The 13563-nt window shown below is 38.0% G+C and overlaps 1 long non-coding RNA gene across 1 annotated transcript in view; it reads left to right on the top strand.

The window, feature by feature from the left end:
• The window catches only part of LOC122217005, a 43398-nt gene extending 30175 nt beyond the window's left edge, over nucleotides 1-13223 (top strand). Inside the window, exons 5-6 of the long non-coding RNA XR_006201244.1 lie at nucleotides 1473-1536; nucleotides 13084-13223. This is a non-coding gene — a long non-coding RNA (uncharacterized LOC122217005). The remainder of the gene's footprint in view (nucleotides 1-1472; nucleotides 1537-13083) is intronic.
• Nucleotides 13224-13563: the final 340 nt, after the last annotated feature.

Below are 13563 nucleotides of genomic sequence, written 5' to 3'. Positions count from 1 at the left end.
CATTAGAGAGTGATGGGAACTTTCAGAGGGAAGCTTTAGTTATTAATGCTATGCAGGAATGCAAGTTCACTATTGCCAGATACTCCCAATGTTTCAAAATAAGACAGAAATATGAAATCCTGATTTTTAAATGTTGGTAAATAATTCAATTAAATACAAACAAAATTATTCATACCAAGAAAATACACTCATGGAGCATATGGCTCTGACTTACCAGAAGGACTCTTGAAGGGCTCACCTTCATGAGTCCATGGCTGTTTCCTGACTGCCTCAGGGCATAGTTGGGCACATACCTGCAAAAGGTAGTTTTCCCTTAGTAGTCTCAGGATACATTTACTGTTTTTGAAAATAGATCCATTTGAATAGCCTAGTGCTACTAGGAATTTATCCAAAGGATACAGGAGTGCTGATTCATAGGGGCACATGTATAAACCCCAATGTTTATAACAGCACTTTCAACAATAATCAAATTATGCAAAGAGCCTAAATGTCCATCAACTGATGAATGGATAAAGAAGATGTGGTTTATATACACAATGGAATACTACTTGGCAATGAAAAAGAATGAAGTCTGGCCATTTGCAGCAACGTGGATGGAACTGGAGGGTATTATGCTAAGTGAAATAAGTCAGTCAGAGAAAGACAGATATCATGTTTTCACTCATATGTGGAACTTGAGAAACTTAACAGAAGATCATGGGGGAAGGGAAGGGGAAAAAATAGGTATAAACAGAGAGGGAGGGAGGCAAACCATAAGAGACTCTTAAATACAGAGAACAACTGAGGATTGATGGAGTGGTGGGGGAGAGGGAAAATGGGTGATGGGCATTGAGGAGGGCACTTGTTGGGATGAGCACTGGGTGTTGTATATAAGTGATGAATCATGGGAATCTACCCCCAAAACCAAGAGCACACTGTACACACTGTATGTTAGCCAATTTGACAATAAATTATATTTTAAAAAAATGAATGGCCTAGTGCTTGGAAGTTCACTGTGTATAAACTATCCTTCAAGTAGCATCTTTCATTAAAATATATGGATTTGTAAACTTATGTGTAGAAGCATATGGGAATAACCTTTCACTTAACTGCCTAAAACTATAGTATTTTAAACTATAATATGTATAATGGCTCCCTTCAAGTAACATATTCTTTTAATAAGATGCAGTGTTGGTAATCTCAAGTGTGGAAACACACTGAGATAGCCAAGTGCTAAACTGCTTGAAATTACACTGTGTATAATGCATCCTTCAAGTACCATCTTCTTTTATTAACATATATGTGGTTGTAAACTGATATTTAGAAGCATAAATGAGTGCTTAACTGCTTGGGGGAAAAATAGATCCCACTTAAGTTAATAGTTGCAAAATTTATCAAGTGCTTATTATGTGCCAGGCATTGTGCTAAGCAATTTACACATCTCTTTTAGTCCTTAAAATAACAAGTTACTATTATTATTAACTTCCCTGCAGATGGAGAAACTGAGAACAGAGAGATTATCTATCTTCCTTGATGCTACACAGCTGAGGGGCCAAGGTAGGATTTAGACCTCTCTTGGGGTCTGATTCTAGAGCTCAGATTGTTTGTCCCTTTGCTGTATTGCTTCAAATGGCTGAAGACTAGAGACATCTTAATATCTCAGAGTCAGAGATCGGTGATAAAAGGAACCTTAGAGATTAGCCAGTATGTTGGCTTATTGATAGGGAAATTGAGACTGCAAGCAAGGAGTGACTTGCTTGCAGTCAATAAGGTCTCAAAGGCTATCAGTGGCTGAACTGGGGTAAGTCCAAAGCCATTTTGCTGCACCATGTAGCTTCTGGGACTTGCTAAATACAAGGATTGAAAGTCCATGGTGGGTTTTACAAAGCGTTCTGAAGCCTTGAGAATTTATCCCTGCCATTCCTATTTCTGAATTGAAATATTTTTCATCTCTCATATACTAGGCTCTTCAGAGGGGGAAATATTTCCTTGTGTTTTTAACCAGGAAAGAAGATTACAACAATTATTTTTCTCTAAAGTGATAATTTTATCCATAAGCTCAGCCATCACTGTGATTTGAGGGAGAGGCCAAAGTTGGGTGGAGAGGATACTTCATGGCTATGATAAATATGTCTTTAAGACCTTTATGTCAATTCCTAAGAGATAGGTTGCCAAAGCCTTGAAAGCTACATTTTGTCTACATAGATAAATGATCATAATGATCAGTTTCAAAAACACTAAATTCCAGTGTATGATTTCTTAAATATATACACATGTGAATTTAGCAGATATTTATAGATGGGCTTTTAGGTGCAAAGAATTTTCCTGGGTCCTTTGAGGGTATAAAAATTAATAAGGAATTATTCCCATCTTCAAGGAGCTTATTACATAGTAGAGAAGGCAGATGTATAAGCCCTTAATTACAATAGAATAAGAGTCACAAAAATAAAACTTTTGAAGAAATACTAGAAAAAGAACAATAAAATCCAACTCAGAAGATCAGAGAAGATTTTCTAAAAAATTTAAGCTGGACTTTGAAGCCTGGTCAGTTGGAGGATGAAAGCTCTATGGACAAAAGAGAGCATATGAGTAAAGATGTAAAGGTGAGACACAGGGTGTGTTTAAAACAAACAAACAAACAAACAAACAAACAAACAAACAAACAAAAAACATGTAATAGGGACACCTGGGAGGCTTAGTCAGTTGAGCATCCAACTCTTGATTTTGGCTCAGATCATGATCCCAGTGTCGTGGGATTGAGCCCCACGTCAGGTTCCGTGCTGAGTGTGGAACTTGCTTGGTATTCTCTCTCTCCCTCTATGCCTCTCCCTTGCTCACACGCACTCTCTCTAAACAAAGAAACAGACAAACAAAAAAAATGTAGTAATAATTTTGGTCATATGTTGTAGGACTCTGAGGGTTGGGTGCTGGGAGCTTACCATTATGATGATCCTCCTCTTTGGAAAATTCATATGTACATCAGAGTTTAAGAATTTATCGTCCAGGATATGTTTGTCTTCTCATCTGAGTCTCTGGAATGTCGTAGGTTCTACAGCCAAGAATAAACCATGGTGCTTATTTGAATGGGAAATAGAAGTCTTATGGGCCCTTGAGGGAATAAACTCACTACAGGGATTTTAAGTGAGGACTACACAAACAGTGGCTCTTGAAACTCTGCTCCTGACTCCCTTCTTGAGCTGCCACAATCCACTGGCTGATCCTTATTGAGAGACAATGCCAGTTCTTCATCATTATAGTGAGATTAATCTTGATTTAAGAGTGTTGTTTACCTGGGAAGCAGAGGTAAAGAGATCTTTGGAGTAGAGTGCTCTGGCTTTGACTCTGAACTGATTCTTTTACCCCAGGGATTTTAAGATGAATTCTGATTCAGAGGTTAAGAAGACATTTCCAGAGTGACCTTCTAACTCTTTCTTAGGCCTTTCCTACTTCAAATGCACCTTTGCCTGGCAGGTGTCATAGTTTTTTGGGTGTGTAAGTCAGGGAATTAAGGAAATGAGCTTTAATTTTGCAAATTAGATTTCTAAACAAGATTATTCTTTTCACAAAGGATTAGTTCAAAGAATACTTACAATTTTTTTTTTAGCCATCAAAGGGTTGCCCAAATCTTACCTATCTCTTCTTCTCCCTTCTCCTACCATCCCCTCCCCTCCTTTCTTTTTCTCTCCTCTGCGCTCTTCTCTTGCCTTCCTTTCTCCTTCCTTCCCTTCCCTTTTCTAATTTATTTATCATCCATCTATTTACCCATCTGTCAGTCTATCCTATTATTTCTTTCTATCTATCCATCTCTCTGTCATATGTCTTTATCTACCTATTTTGTTTTGTTTTGTCTTGATGGAAATGAGAACAAAGGGTGATAAGGAGCAGTACTTGTTGTCTGAACTCTCAAATATCATTGGAGTTTGTTTGAAATGTTGCATAAAGGCAGTTCAGTTAAGTCTATATTGTATTGTTTGTTGAGATAATGGTCAAGGGAAAAGAGAACTTTAATGGAGTCCAAAGAGACATAATTCAGGGTATTGGGACAAAGTAGAGAAAAGAAAACTTGTTGGTTAAAGGCTAGAATTCCAGGTGATAAGAAAACAATTATAATCTCTTTTACTAATTCGGAAGAGAGACTAGTGGCTCTAACTCCTCACCTGGACTCATTTACAATTGCCATAAAACTTTCTGCCCTGTGATAGACTATGGCCCTTTTGTCTGCATCTCCAAACTGGAGGAGCAACCAGTGACCCACTGGTGCTCAGGCTGTGACAACATGATGATGAAGGGAGAGACCAGGGTTTGGAGGTCTCAACAGCAACTAGTACTCCCAGTGAGACAGCTCCTCCCAGCAAGCACTGCTCATTGAACAGCCTACTGCCTAAGATGAGATGTTTCCCAAGGAGACTCTTTTTTATTCTCTAGGCCCAAATACTCCATACTGTTTTCCACAGTGGGTACACCAATTTACATTCCCACCAACAGTACACAAGAGTTCCCTTTTCTCCATATCCTCACCAACACTTGTTTCCTGTCTTTTTGATACTAGCCATTCTGCCTAGTGTGAGGTGGTATCTTGTGGTTTTAATTTGCATTTCCCTGATCATTAGTGATGTTGAGCACCATTTCATGTGTCTGTTGGCCATTTATATGTCTTCTTTTGAAAACTGTCTATTCAGGTCCTCTGCTAACTTTTTAATCAGATTTGTTTTTGGAGTTGAGTTGTATGAGTTCCTTATATATTTTGGATATTGACTATCCAGTGTATCATTTGCAAATGTCTTCTCCTATTCAGTAGGTTGGCTTTTTGTATTATTGATGGTTTCCTTTGATGTGCAAAAGCTTCTTAGTGTGGTATAGTTCTGATAGTTAATTTTTGCTTTTGTTTCCCTTACTTGAGGATATATGTCCATAAATATGTTGCTATGGGTGGTGTCCAAGAAGCTACCACCTATGTTTTTGTTTAGGAGTTTTATGGTGTCAGGTCTTACATTTAGGTCTTTAATCCATTTTGAGGTTTTCTTTCTTTTTTTTTTTTTTTTTTGTATATGGTGTAAGAAAGTGGTCTAGTTTCATTCTTTTGCATGTAGGTGTCCAGCTTTCCAAATACCATTTATTGGCAAAACTGTCTTTTCCCATTGTATACTGTTGTCGCCTTTGTCATAGGTCAATTCATCATATAGGTGTGGGTTTATTTCTGGGTTCTCTATCCTGTTCCATTGATCTATGTGTCTGTTTTTGTGCCAGTACCATACTGTTTTGATTACTAGAGCTTTGTGGTATAGCTTGATATTGGGGATTGTGCTACCTTCATCTTTGTTCTTTCTCAAGGGTGCTTTGGCTATTTGAGGTCATTTGCATTTCCATACAAATTTTAGGATTATTTGTTCTAGTTCTGTGAAAAATACTATTTGTATTTTGTTAGGGATTGAACTGAATCTGTAGATTGCTTTAGGTAGTGTGGACATTTAAATGATACTGATTCATTCAATCCATGAGCATGGTATATCTTTCCATTTGTGTCATCTTCAACTTCTTTCAATAGAGTCCTATAGTTATCAGAGTATAATTCTTTCACCTTGGTTACATGTTTTCCTAGGTATTTTATTCTTTATAAATGGGATTGCTTTCTTAATTTCTCTTTCTGCCACTTTGTTATTAGTGTATGGAAATGCAACAGATTTCTGTATCTTAATTTTGTATCCTGCCAACTTGTATCCTGAGGGTTTTTTTTTTTTTTCGTGGAGTTTAGAATTTTCTATATATAGTACCATGTCATCTTCAAATAGTGACAATGACACTATTCCTTACCAATTAAGATGCCTTTTATTTCTTTTTCTTGTCTAACTGCTACAGTTAAGACTTCCAATACAATGTTGAATAAAAGTGGTGAGAGTAGACATCATTGTCTTGTTCCTTATCTTAGAGGAAAAGCTTTCAGTTTTTCACCATTGGGTATGCCATTAACTCTGGGTTTGCTATGTCTGGTCTTTGTTATGTTGAGATATGTTCCTTCTAAACCCACTCTGTGAAGAATTTAATCATGAACAGATGCTGTACTTTTTCAAATGTTTTTTCTGTATCTATTGAAAGAAAGATCATATAGATTTTATCCTTTTTCTTCCAAATGTGATGCTTCACATTGATTGGTTTATGAATATTGAACCACCCTTGCATCCCTGGAATAAATACCACTTGGTGAATGATTTTTTAAAATGTATTGTTGAATTTGGCTTGCTAATATTTTGTTGAAGATTTTTGCCTCTTGGTTCATCAGAGATATTGGCCTGTAGTTCCCCCCGGCCCTTTGTTGGCCTTTTTGGTATCAGAGTAATACTGGCCTCGTAGAATGAGTTTGGAAGTTTTGCTTCCTTTTCTATTCTTTGGAATAGTTTGATAAGAATAAGTACTAACTCTTTTTAAAATGTTTTGTAGAATTTACCTTTGAAGCCATCTGGTCCTGGTCTTTTGTTTGTTGGGGGTTTTTAGATTACCAGTTCAATTTCATTAGCAGTAATCTGTTCAAATTTTTTATTACACTCTGATTCAGTTTTGGGAGATTTGTATGTTCCTAGGAATTTATCCATTTCTTCTAGGTTGTCTAATTTGTTGGCATAAAATTTTTCATAACATTTTCTAATAATTCTTTTCATTTCTGTGGTGTCATTTGTTCTTCACCCTTCCTCATTGATGATTTTATTGGAGTTCCTTCTCATTTTTTCTTAATGAATCTGGCTGAAGGTGTACCAATTTTGTTTATCTTTTCAAGGAATCAGCTTCGGGTTTCATTGATCTGTTCTGTTGTTCTTTTAGTCTCTATATCATTTATTTCTTCTCTAATCTTTATTATTTCCTTCCTTCTACTAGCTTTGGGCTTTGTTCTTCTTTTCCAAGCTCCTTTAGGTGTAAAGTTAGGTAGTTTATTTGAGATTTTCTTGTTCATTGAGGTAGGCCTATATCATTATAAATTTCCCTTTAGAACTGTTATTACTGTATCTCAAAGATTTTGGACCATTGTGTTTTCATTTTCATTTGTCTCCACGTATTTTTTCTCTTTGATTTCTTTATTGACCTATTTTTGTTTAGTAGCATGTTGTTTAGTTTCCATGTGTTTGTATTCTTTCCAGATTTTTTTCTTGTAATTGATATTCAGTTTCATACTGTTGTGGTCAGAAAAAATGCTTGGTATGCTTTATATCTTTTTAATTTTATTGAGACTTGTTTTGTTGCCTAACATATGATCCATCCTGGAGAATGTTTCATGTGCACTTGAGAAGGATGAAATGTTTGGTATATATGTTAAGTCCATCTGGTCTAATGTGTTGTTTAAAGCCTCTGTTTCTTTATTGATTTTTTGTCTGGATGATGTCTCCATTGATGTAAGTGATGTGTTAATGTCCCCGCTACTATTAGCATATTACTATCAATTTCTCCCTTTGTGTCAGCTAATATTTGCTTTATGTATTTAGGTGCTTCTATTTGGGGTACACATATATTGGCAGTTGTTATATTCCCTTTTTGGATTGATCCCTTTATCATTATGTAGTGCCCCCCCTTTTTTGTCACTTGCTACAGTCTTTGTTTTAAAGACTATTTTTGTCTGATACAAGTATTGTTCCCCAGATTTTTTCTCTATTTGCATGGTATATGTTTTCCATCCCTTCATTTTCAGACTGTATGTGTCTTTAAGTCTGAAGTAAGCCTCTTGTAGACAGCATATAGATGGGTCTTGTATTTTTATCCATTCAGTCACCCTTTGTCTTTTGATTAGAGCATTTAGTCCATTTATACGTAAAGTAATTATTAATAGGTATGTACTTATTGCCATTTTACTTGTTTTCTGGTTGTTTTTGTAGTTCTTCTCTGTTCCTTTCTTCTTTTCTTGCTCTCTTCCCTTGTGGTTTTGTAGTTTTCCTTAGTGTTGTACTTGTTAAATTTCTCTGTAGTTTTTCTGTATATATATGACAGGTTTTTGATTTGTGGTTACCATTGGGTTCATATATAACATCTTATGTGTATTACAGTCTTTATTAAGTTGATGATCACTCAAGTTTGAACACATTCTTTTTTTTTTTTTTTAATTTATATTCAAGTTAGTGTATAGTGCAATAATGATTTCAGGAGTAGAATCCAGTGATTCAGTTTGAACACATTGTAACAGCACTAAATTTTTACTTCTCCTTCCACATTTTATGTGTATGATGTCACACTTAACATCTTTTTGCTTTGTGTATCTCCTAATTTTTGTGGAAATAATTAATGTTACTACTTTTGTGTTTTTACCTCCATACTGGCTTTATAGGTGACTAATTTACTACTTTTACTATATGTTTGCTTTTACCAGTTAAATTTTTTCCTTTCATAATTTTCTTACTTGTAGTTATGGACTTTCTGTCCACTTAAGGAATTCCCTTTAATAGTTATTATAAGACTGGTTTAGGGGTGATGAACTCCTTTAACCTTTGTTTGTCTGGGAAACCCTCTTTCCTTCTGCTCTGAATGATAACCTGGGTAGAGTATTCTTGGTTGTAGGGTTTTTCCTTTCACACTTTGAATATATCATGCCACACTCTTCTGCAAAGTTTCTGCTGAAAAATCAGCTGATAGCCTTATGGGGTTTCCCTCAAATGAAACTGTTTTCTTTTGCTGCTTTTAAAATTCTCTTTATCACTCTGTTTTTCCTTTTTAATCACGTGTGGACTTCCTTGGTGTGGACCTCCTTGGGTTCATTTTGTTTGGAGATGTATGTGCTTCCTGGACCTGGATGTCTGTTTCCTTCCCCACATTGGGAAACTTTTTGGCCATTATTTCTTTAAGTAAAATTTCTGTTCCATTATCTTTCTTCTCATTCTGAAATTACTGTAATGCACATGTTATTACACTTATGATGTTGCTGAGTTCCCTTAACCTCTTCTCATTTTTTATTATTCATTTTTCTTTTTGCTGCTCAGCTTGGTTGCTTTCTTTTTTTTTTTTAAGTTTTTTTTTTGAGAGAGAGAGAGAGAGAGAGAGCACAGGCGGGGGAGGGGCAGAGAGAGAGGATGGACAGAATCCCAAGCAGGCTCTGAGCTGTCAGTGCAGAGCCTGATGTGGGGCTTGAACTCAGGAACCATGAGATCACGACCTGAGCCAAGATCAAGAGTTGGATGCTTAACCGACTGAGCCACCTTGGTGCCCCAGCTTGTTGCTTTCTATTACCCTGCTTTCCAGGGTATAGATTGCTGATCTATTCTTGTGTATCCACTAATCTGCTAATGATCCCTTATAGTGTGTGTGTGTGTGTGTGTGTGTGTGTGTGTGTGTGTGTGTGTGTTTTATTCAGTTATTGAGTTCCTTACCTCTGACTGGTTCTTTTTTTTAATATTTTCTCTCTTTGTTGAAGTTCTTACTCAGTTCACCTACTCTTTTCTCAAGTCCAGTGAGTACTTTTGTGACCATTACTTTGAATTTTTATCAGACATATTGCTCAGCTCCTTTTCATTTAGTTCTTTTACTGTGATTTTGTCTTGTTTCATTTGGGACATATTCCTCTATCTCCTCATCTTATCTAACTCTGTGTTTGTTTCTATGTGTTAGATATATTAGCTTCATCTCTTGGTCTTGAAAGTGGTGGCCTTATGTAGAAGAGGTCCTGTGGTGTCCTGTAGTGCAATCCCTCCTGGTCTCCAGAATCGGGAGCTTTAGGAGTGTCCCATGTGGGCTGTATGCACCCTACTGTTGTGGCTGAGCATCAGTTGATTTCAGCCGAGCTGGCTACATTGACCCACTTTGCCTATTGTGAGTACATTAGGCGGTGTTTGGTTCATGCATTTTTCAGATGCCTGTCTAAGGCCGTCACAGGCCCGTTGGTGGAAGGAGCCAGCAGGTAGCCTCTGTGTCAGTAATTAACTTCTCACTACTTCAGGCACATGGAAAAGCAGGGCTTGTTCTCCATGCAGTGGCTAACTGAGAAGATCTCATTGGTGTACTGGTCTGGCAGTCAGCCAAGGTGTCTGCATTTAGCCTCTCCACCACAGTTGCAGGCACACTGAACCACAGGACTTGCTCCCTACACAGCCAGTTAAGATGCCAGGATGCTAGAACTGCAGGCATGCTGATGTGAGAGGTTACTTCCCCTTCCTCCAGGGTAGAAGTCTCTTTGGAGTGGTGCTGGTCCCTACTAGGGCTGCTTGCAGGGTATAGTGGGGCAGGAGCTGCTTTGGAGGGATGCTTGCAGAGGTAGTGGGTTGGATGGGGTGGATCTAGAGGGGAACATAAGAGTTGGGCACCCAGTGCTAGCCAGGTAGATGGAGAGTGTTAGTGTTGGCTACTGCAAGTGTCTGGCTATCTGGGCTAAGAGTTAGGGGAAGAGAATTATGTATACTAGGACTTTTTTTCCTAGAGAAATATCCTGCAGATTCTTGCTTCTCTAGTGCATGCTATTTTTTAAAAATTAAAAAAAATTTTTTAAATTTACATCGAAGTTACTTAGCATATAGTGCAATAATGATTTCAGGAGTAGATTCCAGTGATTCATCCCTTATGTATAACACCCAGTGCTCATCCCAACAAGTGTCTTCCTTAATGCCCCTTACCCATTTATCCCATCCCATCCCCACCCCCGACGGCCCCTCCAACAATTCTCAGTTCTCTATATTTAAGAGTTTCTTTTCTTTTCTTTTTAAAAAAATTTTTAATGTTTATTTTTGAGGGGGGGGGGCAGGGCAGAGAGAGAGAGGGAGACACCGAATCCCAAGCAGGCTCAAGGCTCTGAGCCTGCACAGAGCCTGATGCAGGGCTTGAATCCACCAACTGTGAGATCATGACCTGAGCCAAAGTCAGATGCTTAACTGACTGAGCCCCCCAGGCACCCCTGTTCTCTGTATTTAAGGGTTTCTTATGTTTTGTTCCCCTCCCTATTTTTATATTATTTTTGCTTCCCATCCCTTAGGTTCATATGTTTTGTATCTTAAATTCCTCATATGAGTGAAGTCATATGATATTTGTTTTTCTCTAATTTCACTTAGCATAATACCCTCTAGTTCCATCCACATAGTTGCAAATGGCAAGATTTCATTCTTTTTCATTGCCATGTAATACTCTGTTGTATATACATACCATGCCTTCTTTACCCATTCATCTGTCGATGGACATTTAGGCTCTTTCCATACTTTGGCTGTTAATAGTGCTGCTATAAACATGGGGGTACATGTGCCCCTTCGAAACAGCACACCTGTATCCCTTGGATAAATACCTAGTAGTGCAATTGCTGGGTCATAGGGTAGTTCTATTTTTAAGTTTTTGAGGAACCTCCATACTGTTTTCCAAAGTAACTGCACCAGTTTGAATTCCCACCAGCAGTTCTAGCACATATTCTAAGATTAGTCACTAAATCTCCTTTACTTATAACCAAGCACTTTTCAAATGGCTGCTTCTATGCTGAGTCTTGGGCCAAGTCATTTATTATTCTGGCTTTTTAAGTGAAGTGACTCAATTTCCCATTGCCCTTTGGCTCTCCTGGTGCTAAGCCCACTGAATTTTAAAGTTCCTGCAGTTAAACACCACTGATTTTTTAAGCCACAAGTTATGGGTATTTGTCTTTCCAGTACAGGTCCCCAGGGACCAGGGCACCTGGTATGGGATCTAATCCTCTTGCTTCTCCATGCTTGTGGTGTCCCTCCTGTTTGTGGCTAGTACTGCCAAGGGTTTAGTTCAGAACCATGTCTTCACCCCTCCTACCCTTTTTGATGTGACCTCTTCTCTATGATTAACTGTGGAAGGTCTGTTTTGCTAGTCTTTGGGTCATTTTTAGAGTTAGTCATATAGATATAGCTGTTTTCTTCGTGTGTCCTTGGAAGAGGTGAGCTCAAGATCCATCTACTCTGCCATCTTCTCTGACTCCCTAGTAAATGTAATTTTTTATATTCTACGTTTGAAAGGCAGGATTATTCACATGTGGAAAACTCTAAAATTATAAGAATGATTTTGGGTGACCATAAATGTATATGGTGGAGGGGGGAACCTGTTGACTTCATATGAATCCCTGGATCCAACTGTACCTAAGGCTACCCCTTGGACCTTCCTATTTTATAAGAAGGTAAGTTTCTTCTTTTAGTCAAGCTAGGTAGAGTTTGTTTTTTGTCAGTTCTCTTTAGTGTTCTTATTAGTACAGCTTTTTTTCTTTTCTTTTTTTTAAATATTTTTTTTAACATTTATTCATTTTTGAGAGACAGGGAGAGACCGAGCATGAGCTGGGGAGGGGCAGAGAGAGAGGGAGACACAGAATCCAAAGTGGGCTCCAGGCTCTGAGACATGGGGCTTGAAGTCACGAGCCGTGAGATCATGACCTGAGCCGAAGTAGGATGCTTAACCGACTGAGCCACCCGGGTGGCCCCTGGCTTTTTCCTTTTCCTTTTCCTTTTCCTTTTATCTAAGCTCTACTGTTGCATTATGCTTTTAATTGGTCTCTCACTGTAGTCCTGCTCTCCCTTCCATCCATTTTCTTTGCTGGAGTCAGGTAATGTTCCATACTTGGAACATTATGTAACATTCCATACATAAATATAAGGTCTGTTTATGTCACTGCTTCTTCTGGTTAAAACCTTTAATGGCTTTTTATTGCTTTAAGATGATAACTATAGTCCTAGAACAGTATATGACTCTCTGTAATCTGGGTTCTGCTCATTTTGTTAGGTTTACCATTTTGCTGCTCTCTCTGCTCAGGTCTTGGTAGACTTCATTCTGTTCTCTAAACATATCAACTTATCACTTAAAAAAATTTTTTTTAATGTTTATTTATTTTTGAGACAGAGAGAGACAGAGCATGAATGAGGGAGGGTCACAGAGAGGGAGACACAGAGTCAGAAGCAGGCTCCAGGCTCTAAGCTGTCAGCACAGAGCCCAATGTGGGGCTTGAACTCAAGGACCATGAGATCATGACCTGAGCCGAAGTCAGATGCTTAACTGACTGAGCCACCCAGGCGCCCCTCAACTTCTCACTTTTATCTGGGCCTTCAGAGAGGCTGTTTCTTGTCCCTGGAGAGCTCTTTCTACTCTCTCATTTCTTCTGCCTTATCCTCCTTCTACTTACCTCTAACAAACTGATCTTTATTTTTTGTCTTTCAGCTAAGATGTTGCTTCATGAATGTCATTAGAATGGGAGCTTCTTGGGATCCAGGAATTTGTCTCTTTTGTTCACTCTTATGTCCCCAGTTCTTAGAGCAGTGAGCACTGAGTGAGTGAATGAGGGAGGAAGACCTTTAACTTCTCAGTCTAGGTGAGGCTTCTTATTATTTATCCCCATATCTTTACTTTAACAGTATTCCTAACACTTGTAATTATTTGTTTAAGTCTGTGTTCACATCAACAGAGTGAAAGGACAATTCATGGAATGGGAGAAAATATTTGCAAGTCATGAATCTGATAAGGGGATAATATACAGAATATATAAGGAACTCCTACAACTCAATAACAAACAAAAGAAACAACCCAATTTGAAAATGGGCAAAAGATGTGAATAGACATTTCTTCAAAGAAGGTCTACAGATGCTCAATAAGCACATGGAAAAATGCTCAATCTCACTAACCATTACAGAAATGCAAATT

Source organism: Panthera leo, chromosome B1 (assembly GCF_018350215.1).
Source record: "Panthera leo isolate Ple1 chromosome B1, P.leo_Ple1_pat1.1, whole genome shotgun sequence".
NCBI classification, from domain to species: Eukaryota; Metazoa; Chordata; class Mammalia; order Carnivora; family Felidae; genus Panthera; species Panthera leo.
This window is presented reverse-complemented; position numbering and strand designations above follow the sequence as displayed.